Raw genomic sequence first — 10768 nt, 5'->3', positions numbered from 1 at the left:
CGTTACTTAGAAGTAATTGCGTCTGTAGCCTGTATGAACCGCACCTTTGTCAAGGTTGTCAGGTTATAGTGAAACGAGGAACTTTCGGAGTAAGAGTAGTCTAGACGTTTCCCCGAATTAAGCTGTTTGCGCGAACAGTGACGCGAACACCTAGTCTCAATTTCATTCTACGTAAAGTCAATGTCAGTAAAAATCCCTTAACTCGAACGTGAAGCATCTCTGCGAGGTAAAGGAAACTCTGCATGTCAACTACACGATTCGCGGCTTCGCCATAAAAAGGCGCGTAGGACACGGAAGAGAACATTACTATTTGGAAATTGCCGGAGTTTGCTTCCTTCAAAATTCGTTCTCGTAAGAATTTGCCTAATTATTTTATTTAACGTTTTGGTAAGATAACCAAACAATCCTTTAAGGGTTCCGTTTTAGATTTATTTTACAAATATTCAAAATGCTGGGAAATAAATGCGAATTACCTGTGGCCAGATTAAATTGAGTAGGAGAGTGGTAACAAACCCTTCATGGCACGTGAATCATCAGCTGATTCAAACTTCTATAGCGCTCTGCTTAACCTATCAAATGTCAAATCAGGGCAGAAATAAGTGAAGTTCAGAAAGGCGCAATAATATGTTCAAACTATAGAATGTTTTTCTGCCTGAATTTAAGTCTATTTCCGATCTCATTATTAATTAGTATAGTGACTTTAAATACTGTTTAAGTTTACTTTTTTAAGCTGTTTACCTCGATTTGTTTATAAAGTCCTTTTTTACCGGTCACACTAAAAAAAACCCTAATGTTAGCATTTCCTTGGTGCTTGGTTTTCTGCTTGCTGCAGACTACTTCCCGGGGCTAGTAAATAGTAGGCCAAACTTGGAAGCTCTATGGAGCTCTTCAAAGTCATCGTAGAAAAATTGAAAAAAAAACAGATATACTATTAAACTCAACCCTACAACTCCTTAAAATTTTTGAATAACCTTTTGAAACACCATGTATAGTCATTATTGAATAATTTATTCTTTTAATCATGATTTAATTATTCAATTACACTAAATATTCAATATTTAAATTATAGTGTTTAAAGTTATCGTTGTCTAGTTTTGAAAGGGCTCAAGCCTTCGTAAGCAATTCGTAGCCTGTTTGCTTGCATGCAGGTGCTTAAAGATATAGTCCGGTTGTGTGGGTCAATTTCGTTACTCCTACTTTTGGAAAGTTCGTTTATGAACTAAAATTATTTTAAAACCTCCTAAATTTAAATAGTTATCCTGCTCTTCAAAAATTATTTCGCTTTTAACAGTTATTTGAGAAAAATAAAAAGGTAGAAATATATTTGAATGTGGTTTGGTTATTCTGATATCGTGGCTGTTAGCTCTAGCGAAGCAAAGGCCCATTTTAAATCTTAAAAATGTTACTTGTTAAAGTCAAGTGCCGCGGGGGATTTTTCACAGAGTACTATCGTTAAAATTGTTTATGGCGAATTATCTTGGTGCAATTCGCGATATACCTCTTTCGCACTTTTAATGCATGTAAAGAAAAATGAAATTATTAATAGCCTAGAATAAAGAACTACAATCAGTTTATGTACCATTCTTTTAAATTTGCAACACGTGCTACAAGAGTCGGTAAATAATCATTTTCATACGAAACAGTTCGAGAACGCAGCTTCTCCGATCAAAAAAACTGAACAATTTTAAGGAAGCTACGAGAATTTGTTAGTTTCTGTCGAAAATATCATCTTTTCGAATCCATTGCCTGAAGCTTTCAACCGCCGTGGTTGAAATCATTATTGGCAAATTTATGAAGCTGACGTACATAAAGAAATTAAAATTGTATGGGTGAGGTTGTGTCTTACAATCATTCTCCAACACCTCAAATCGGTCGAGTCATGATAATTACTGGCTTATTATTTTCTTTTTACCTTATTTGTACGGTCAGAAATATGAAATTCAAAATATTAGCGCTCTTAAAACCCTTTCATTAAAAAATGGATTTGAAAGTAATAAACAAACAGGGTGCTCATAAATGTTTTAAAGAAACTAAAGATAATTAATATGTTAGAGTGTTTGAACATATTATAAGAAGAGTCTTAATTGTTTATTTAAATTTTATTTACTTTAATCTAATGACGCCGCTTAAAAATACCAAGAGCTTAGCTTTTCAGAGTAAAATGACCAATTGACTGATTCTTGTATTAATATATTTTCTAACAGAACGTTTTTGATTATTAAGGTTAAATCCCGGTGAACTGTACGACATCATGGGCTCGAAACTTCTGGCTGTTTTCTTGGCGTTGACGCTCTGCGCTGTCCTTGGAATTGGAGCAGTCGAAATGCGAGGAGGTAAGAAGGGAATTAAACGAGTGTTTACGGAAATTTGTCGATTTTTTGGATTTTTACAGAAATTCATTTTATTAAAAACGGATAAAATTAATAAGACTGGCGCCATCTGCTACAATCTTATGTTGATAATTACCGCTATTTCGTAATTTCGGGAATTTTTTATTACTGGAATATATCGGTTGAAACAGACCAATTTAAAGGGAGCAAATGAGCAAGAGAACATTCCTTTGTCTCTTTTGAGTAGGTGCAAATAAAGATAAATAACTAGGCGCTCATCTCATTTTACGCTCATTAAGTGGCTCCATGAATGTACAAATTTCTAATGGGAGTTATTAGAAATTAATATACCTCCGTTTTGCTTTTATTTTTAGTGATCGTATGAAATTCGAAACAGCGCTCCTAAATTTTAGCGCTCTGTAAAAAACGAAACAGCACCCCTCAGTTTTAGAGGTTTGTAAAAAACAAAACCTTGCTCCTCAATTTGAGCGCTTTGTAAAAAAGTATACAACGCTCTCCAATTTGCGCTCTCAGTAAAACTCCATCGATAAAAGTCACAAAGCTGGACTCTGTATCATCGTAAGATCTTAATTTTATTGCAGTTTGAAAAGCGATCAAAGAAATTCTTACAATGAACTTTATAGCTTGTCCGTAGCGCAGTTGACCCCAATTTTGTGGTTATCATAATGGTATTTTAAAGAAACAAATTTTTGTGGTTATCATAATGGTATTTTAAAGAAACAAAATTTTGTGGTTATCATAATGGTATTTTAAAGAAACAAAATTTTGTGGTTATCATAATGGTATTTTAAAGAAACAAAATTTTGTGGTTATCATAATGGTATTTTAAAGAAACAAAATTTTGTGGTTATCATAATGGTATTTTAAAGAAACAAATTTTTTTTCAAAATCCTATTTAATCCAATTTAATAAAAAGTAGGAAATTGACCAATTAAGAGTGCTCTAGTTTAGTATCTTCCGTTTCGACGCGCAAACCAAGAGTGATCGGGCTCGAGGTCAATGGCGTGAGAGAAGGATTTGAACAATCAAATGCTCCCCGGAATCTAGCGAATTATAAAAAAATCGCTTAAATAGAATAAACAGAAATTGAATATTTTCAGATTGTTGGGACAACGTAACAATTTGCAACGACTTGAAATGTGCAGAGAAACAAAATGGATTTTGCTGGAAATATATTATTGGGCAATGTAGTGGCTCTGCCTGCGTTTGTAGCTGCGCAACAAACGACGACTGCAAAACATTTAAAAATGAAAGAGGACGAACTCTTAAATGCCTGAGCTTCAAAGGAATAAAATTCTGCGATTTATGAAGAAAGTATATTATAAATAAATTTACGTTATAATAGAATGTGATAGCACTCTTTTTGTAATAATTAAATCTGCACTTCAGTTAAAATATATATGTGAAATTTCCAATTTATTTTAAAGGAAATATAAACTCAACGCATTCTTTATGGAACACCCCCGTCACAAATTGAACAAGAAATTATAACTAGAGCCAGAAATATCTAAAGCCATATAATACATTAAAATTGTCTAAATAAACGTTACATTTTTTGATAACCCTTCACGATGCTTTATAATCGGGCAAAGTTGATACAAGAATTTTTACGCAAGGCTAGATGAGCGTTGTGTAGCAATCTTAAAACTTGGTCCAGAATTTATTCCTCCAATTTGTATGGTGTTGTATCAATAAAGACGTTTGGAAAACATTTATATTAAGTCACGAGTAGAGGTCGGGGATGGTTAACTTTTATTCAATAGATAAAGCTCTCAAAATTATTCGTAAAATGTTTTGATCAAGTAATTTATATTTCTGTATTATTCGATTAATTTTTTAGATAAATTTGTAAAATTAATCGGAAAAACGACGTTTTTTTCGATAAAAAGCTCAAAATTTACGAATAATACATGTTTTTTAATCATTTTCCGAAATTTTAACCGGTAAATTTCTTTGTTTAAATTTTTTCCCCAAAAAAATCAATTTAATCATGGATAATGATTAACCGTTACCGACCTCTAGTCACGAGTTGGTAAACGAATTAAGCGTGCTTTTTAATAATTAAATTAAAATTAAAATAAAATACAAGTTGGCAAGCCAAAATATACCTCTCCTCGGAAGACTTTTTACCTCTCCTAGGAGGGGTTATACAATCACCGTGTCTGTCCGTCTGTCTGTCAGTGTGTCTGTCCGTCTGTGTGTCTGTCCTGCGAACGCGTTCGCATTATCAGTGCAAAGGTTAATCATTGCGTACGCAATTTCTCGATATTTCTGCGTTCGCAGTTTCTCGGAGGGTTGGAAAAACGGTGAGCGTTAACGGATTGACTTGATGTTGGGTTTGGTTCGGATTGTCTTTTTTTCGTCAACACTCACCGTCGCGATAGTTTCAATTCTGTTTGATTGGATATTTCGTTATTGTAATGTTTATGTGTAAGTTGTGAATGTTGAGTTCGTGTTGTGAAAGTTGTGGGTGTGGAGTTGTGAATTTTGAGTTCATGTTGTGAATGTTGTGGGTGTGTAGTTGCTTGTATTTGTGTTATGATGGTTGTGGATATTGAGTCTGTTGTGTTTAGATGTGCGTTTTCTCTCCAACTTCTTCTTAATGACTTTGGGACAGACCGAGTGCTGAGTGTTATGCAACCTCTCAACGTCCAATGGCAGGGTTTCCACCAATTGTACACGGTATTCGTCTTAGTATCAATTTGCGATTTTTTGGCGCCGGCCGGAAATCGAACACGGGTCTCCCTCGTGCAAGAGATGTACTCTAACCACTCAGCCACCAAGGCTTGTTAACTTACGGTGTTTTTCCAAAAAACAGCTTTGGCGAATGTCCTTTACAAAGTTATAGCGTAAGGTACTATAATTTATTCTACATCATTTTAAATATTTATAAATTAAATTAATCTTATATTTCATGAAATATTTATAAATAATATTAATCTTATATTTAATTAAATATTTTAGTATTTCAATGTAAAATTTGATCGTGATCAGGAATTGAACTCGGGTCGCATTGTAACACTGCGGATAGTTCACCACCGAGCCATTGACTTCCTTAGGGAAAATATTAAAGTAAAGGAACAATTATGATAAGGCGGGTTTTTTTACTAAACGGATTAATACAATATCTGTATATATTGTTTATTGAACTTTGTTTGTTTATTCTTTGGTACGGTTTTTTGTTTTGTTTTAAATTTTTGTTAAATTCTTAACAAAATTTCGTTAAAACACAAAAAGTAGTTCATTGTTACCTTTTAATATCGCTTAGAAAAAGGATAATTATTCAAAACTCCCGCGGAAACTATATCAAAGTAATAATATAGCCCCACCGTGTGGAGAACTATTAATCAAACCGGGTAAAAAATATAATATCTTAAATTTTTCGACCTTTAGTCAAATCTGGACGGGTAAAAAAAACACAAAATAAATGTATATAAGGCCGTTGCCGTCAATATAGAAGATTTAGTCTTTCTTAGTTCTTGGCTGTCAGACGAACTACTACAGGACGGGGTCCTGGTGTCGGTCAAAAGTTATGAGGAAACTTTGTTGTTTTAATTAGTATGTTCGTTCTTCGGTCAAGAAAAGAGATAAATTGTGTTTCGCGTTTGGAACGTGAGTGAATGGACTTAAGTGTATGAACAGTGCGTGTTAAAGACTGAAAGTGTTAAAGTAATTGTGAACTAACTCAAGGCAGCTGTAAGATAAAATTGATTGTTATTATATTTTGAATTGGAATAACCTAATTATACCCTTGAAATTATCAACTCAACCTGTGAGGGTAATTAAGTAGATTGGAAGTAATTAGTAGCGAACAGCAGTAGAAGGAAAGTAAGGTCGACCCATCAGTCCCAGGATCGAGGATCGAGGATCCAGGATTTAAGGGGTGAAATGGGGGTAAAATCGTCGAAAAGTCAATGTATTTCTGATATTTCTCGCGACGATTTGTTTTTTCGTATATCAACATATTATGTTCAGGCCCAACTTGTTTATTTATCTCCGCTTATCTCGAAAGATACTTGAACGTATATCTTATCGCGTTTTATCGTACGGAATAAGTTGAAATGATGTAAAAAGTGATAACCTAGGCGGCGCGCGCGCAGATTTCCTGGGGGACGCGGTTAATTTGAATTTAAGAGTGTTTTGTCGTCATGGAATATTCGTTGTTAAAGTAGAATGAAATTAATTTTAAACAACATTCAATGTCATTAAGTGTCTATTTTAATCAATAAGATAGAATCGTTAAGTACTTTGCGGGAGTGTTTTGACGTCATGGAATATTCGTTGTTAAAGTAACGTAGAATGGATTTTTTTTGACACTTGAACGTATATCTTATCACGTTTTATCGTACGGAATAAGTTGAAATGATGTAAAAAGTTATAACCTAGGCGGGAAGATAGTGTTCGCGCGCGCGTGCGTGGATTACCTGGGAGGCGCGGATTGCCCGGGGGCGCGGTTAATTTGAATTTAAAACCTGGATTCCCTCTCCGAAATAATTCATGTACCCAAAATTGGACCGCAAGTTTTTTTCTTTTTAGGGGAATCTCTATGGGAGTTTAACATTACAATAAAGCTAATAGGTCCAGTTTGGGGTACTTTTGGTCCGAAATGGGGTACATAGGGCCGAAAATGGTGAGTTTGGTCGTTGTTAGGGTACTTTTGGTCTATTTTGGTCCATTTTTGGGTACATCAGAAAAGTAGTTGGAAAAACGAAGAGCCTTATTTTTTTCCCATCCATCTCAAGTTTAGCTCGTGTCTCGCGATCACGAGATTTTGTTTCCTTGGTAACCTTTTCAATAGCGCAAGGATTATAACCATTTTTGCATTTTTGGGTCCGCTTAATGTATGTTCCACGTGAAACAAGGTCTCATTGAATTTTTTCAATGGAAATGTTATACATAGGCATACTTATGAGTAACATTAACAAGTATCCAAATCATACTGAATAAAGTAAAATCAAAACCACTTTTGCATAGTAAAAATTAAAAGAACATTTTATTTAAAATGCTGGTCACGACTAGTTTCGCTTACCGTTCGGTAAGCTGATGATGCTACCGAACGGTAAGCGAAACTAGTCGTGACCAGCATTTTAAATAAAATGTTCTTTTAATTTTTACTATGCAAAAGTGGTTTTGATTTTACTTTATTCAGTATTTTAATGCATAGGGTTAGTTACACTATATTTATTTATATCCAAATCATACCCAACTTTTAACCAATTTTCCCCAATTGTACTAATTTTTAACAGAATTTCCTAAATTATTCTAATTTTTACCATAAGCCAACTTAATTTCAAAACTATTGTCTATTTATGAAAATTGAGTTTTGTACGTATTTGGAATCGTTTCATTTTTTTCCCTAAAATGGGTGATTTGTAGGAAATTTATATTATTTTTATTGGCTTTACGATATTTCAAGTTAATTTATAAAATTTATAAATGAGTTTAATTAAATTAATAATTAAGTTTCGTTCATATATTGAATCGGTATTTATTTATAATAATTTTTTCACCTAGATTAATTTTTTTTATCCCCCACACTCTCGATCCAGCTCCCTACTATACGTGTCCATTTATAAAATCAAAATTGAACCGTCATGAATAATCCATATAAACGTAAAAGACGCGGGCGTCTTAAAGTCCAAGTTTCGTTTCCACTGAAATAGAAACAACAAGAGGAAAGGGTTTTTCTGGTGACCTAACTTTTAACATTGCTGGACGTTTTATATTTATTGTGTTCTGTTACTTATAGTCATATGGATTTCCATTCATTCGAGGAAGTTAGTGAAATAGTGGAAGAGTATAATAGGACGTGGTTAGATACGCAAGAAATAAAAGAGCATTTGGACGAAATGGAAAAGCATTTAAAAAAGTGGGAATTGAAGTTAGAAGAAGCTTGTCAAAGGGAAATTGTACTGAGAAATAAAGTTAAAGATATAAAACCAAATACAATTGGATTGAAGATATTGCAAGATAGTTGGAAGGGAGCAGAGAAGTAAAGGGATAATATTGTATGTCATTGATTGGCTTAAGACCTGTTATATAAAATAAAAATATGAAATAAAATAAAATATAAAATAAAATATGAAATAAAATAAAATATAAAATAAAATATGAAATAAAATAAAATAAAATAAAAAATAAAATGAAATAAAATAAAAAATATAAAAATATAAAAATATTAAAATTACTAATTTTTAACAGAATTTCCTAAATTATTCTAATTTTTGCCATAAGCCAACTTAATTTTAAAACTATTGTCTATTTACGAAAATTGAGTTTTTTAGATATTTTGAATAGTTTCATTTTTATCCCTGGTTAAAAGTTATTATAATTGGGGATATTTTGTTAAAAGTTAGTATAATTTGTGAGATTCTTTTAAAAAAACTGCATAGTTTTGGTTATTTTCAAACAAAAATAGAAAATTAAAGCCTGCTTTTTGATTTTGGATACCTCGGAGCTTAATAACAACGCTAATCACTTGCATCTTGTAAAAAAAAGTAACCTGAGATTAGAATTAAAATTTGCCAAACCGTTACCGGAGCCGATTTCCATTCTAATTCAATCCTTATACCTATATTTACATATTGCAATTGTTACAAAAGGTTCTTTTAAACGTAACTTAGTACATTAATTTATTTCGGAAGTTCAAAACGTATTAAAAGCCCTTCATAGTACTATAAAAGGATTTCATTTACAAACTAAATTAATATTTTCTTCAAACTTTCAATTCGTTATAATTTAAATTTAAATGAAAACATCATGGATTATAGGTGCGTAATCTACTATTAGACCGAACGGATTTAAAAATACTTAAAGTAAGTGGTTTTATTGATAAACTCTAAAGGAATTTAACTTTAAAGGGTATCTTAGATTATTGTTTTTAATTTTATTCAAGTTCAAAACGTATAAAGAGTCCTTCAAAGTACTTTAAAAGGATTTTATTTACGAACTAAATCCATATTTTTTTTCAAACTTAGAAGTTAGTTTGTATGAAATACTTACTAATACCTGAAAAATGGACTTTAGAGTGGGTAAGATTTGTAACTTTTATCTCCGCGCCGCACCCTAGGGTAATCCGCGGTTGGGTCTGAGCGGAGCGCGGTGGGCTCCCCTGAAAGTTTTTATTATCTTTGATTATGTCAATGTGTTTATCTCCCTGATAAGAAAATTCTACTTTCAAAAATCTATAAATGTAAACTTTAATCGTGTCCATTGTTTAAATCACAATTGAACCGTCATATTACTATAAACCATATAAACGTAGAAACCGAACGTTTACGCGTCATAGTGGAAGAGAGCATAGAACTTGAAAGATAAAGTGAAACACGCGAACTAGTTTCAACAGTCTCTCAGTTCGAAACTAAATCTAGAATAATTGACATCGTGAATCAGTACCATTAGAACTTTTTGTAATGTTGTATACCATTGACTAGCTTAAGTCCTGTAAAAATTGTGCGATTTAATATTAAAATAAAAATAATATATATATAAATATAAATATTTAAATATTTATAGAAATAAAAGGTAGAAAATAGAAGATATCTTATTTTTTAAAACATTTCTTAATTTCTTTATTGACTTAAAATATTTACAATATTTTACAAATTTTGATTCGGTTTAACGTCGTTATTTGTATATGAGTTAGTGTACAATTCCTCGTCTTGTAAAATATTCTGTCCATAGCCATTTGGAGATAATTTCTGCACAAATTTACAATATTAATAATTTTTCCAAAGGTACGAAACTATGATTAAGAGATAAGTAAGTTGCATATAAAACAGTTCTGAATAGAAAATTAAAATAAATAATAATGTTTTTAATATCTGTTTAATAAATAATATTTATAGTAATTAAAGGTTTCAGATGTTTACGCAAACAACCAGTGTACTTTTTATCAAATATTATAAACAATTTATTCTGTCTGCGTATCTAATTTTTTTTTAATTTAATTTCCATCTGTATGCATTTGGATAGAGCATACCTTCGTTTATCGGAGCGAAGACCGTGTGGTACAGCTTAAATTTGCTTTAATTACCCTGAAATGATAAGATTACGATTATTCGTTCTACAGCTGAACAGAAAATGACATAGCGAACGAATTTTCCAGATTTCTTTTGAACCTCCATCCGTAAATGCTACAAGAAAAACCTCGTCCTTCACCATAAGAAAGAAAAATGGGGAATACGATTTAGTTTTGGTTATCGTTTTGTTTATACTGTAATAGCAACAATACTAAGATGACTTTTCGATAAAGGATTAGTTTTGCAGAACTTTTTATATTATCGCGTTTTGACCCTTATTACCGTATGGATTTCAACACAATTGAAGAATATAAAATACAATGCAATTATAATAACTTTTAACCAGGGATAAAAATGAAACTATTCAAAATATCTACAAAACTCAATTTTCGTAAA

At 32.0% G+C, this 10768-nt stretch overlaps 1 long non-coding RNA gene across 1 annotated transcript; it reads left to right on the top strand.

Moving 5' to 3' along the window:
• The first annotated feature begins 233 nt into the window (after positions 1 to 233).
• LOC149934900 (uncharacterized) lies at positions 234 to 3746 on the top strand. Its single transcript, XR_016472333.1, has 3 exons — positions 234 to 351; positions 2224 to 2333; positions 3452 to 3746. It is a non-coding gene; the product is annotated as an uncharacterized LOC149934900 (long non-coding RNA).
• The last annotated feature ends 7022 nt before the right edge of the window (positions 3747 to 10768 follow it).

This window comes from Leiobunum rupestre, chromosome 7 (genome assembly GCF_980474605.1).
Source record: "Leiobunum rupestre chromosome 7, qqLeiRupe1.1.hap1, whole genome shotgun sequence".
NCBI classification, from domain to species: domain Eukaryota; kingdom Metazoa; phylum Arthropoda; class Arachnida; order Opiliones; family Sclerosomatidae; genus Leiobunum; species Leiobunum rupestre.
The sequence above is the reverse complement of the archived record's forward strand: the minus strand, read 5'-3'. Positions and strand labels throughout refer to the sequence as shown.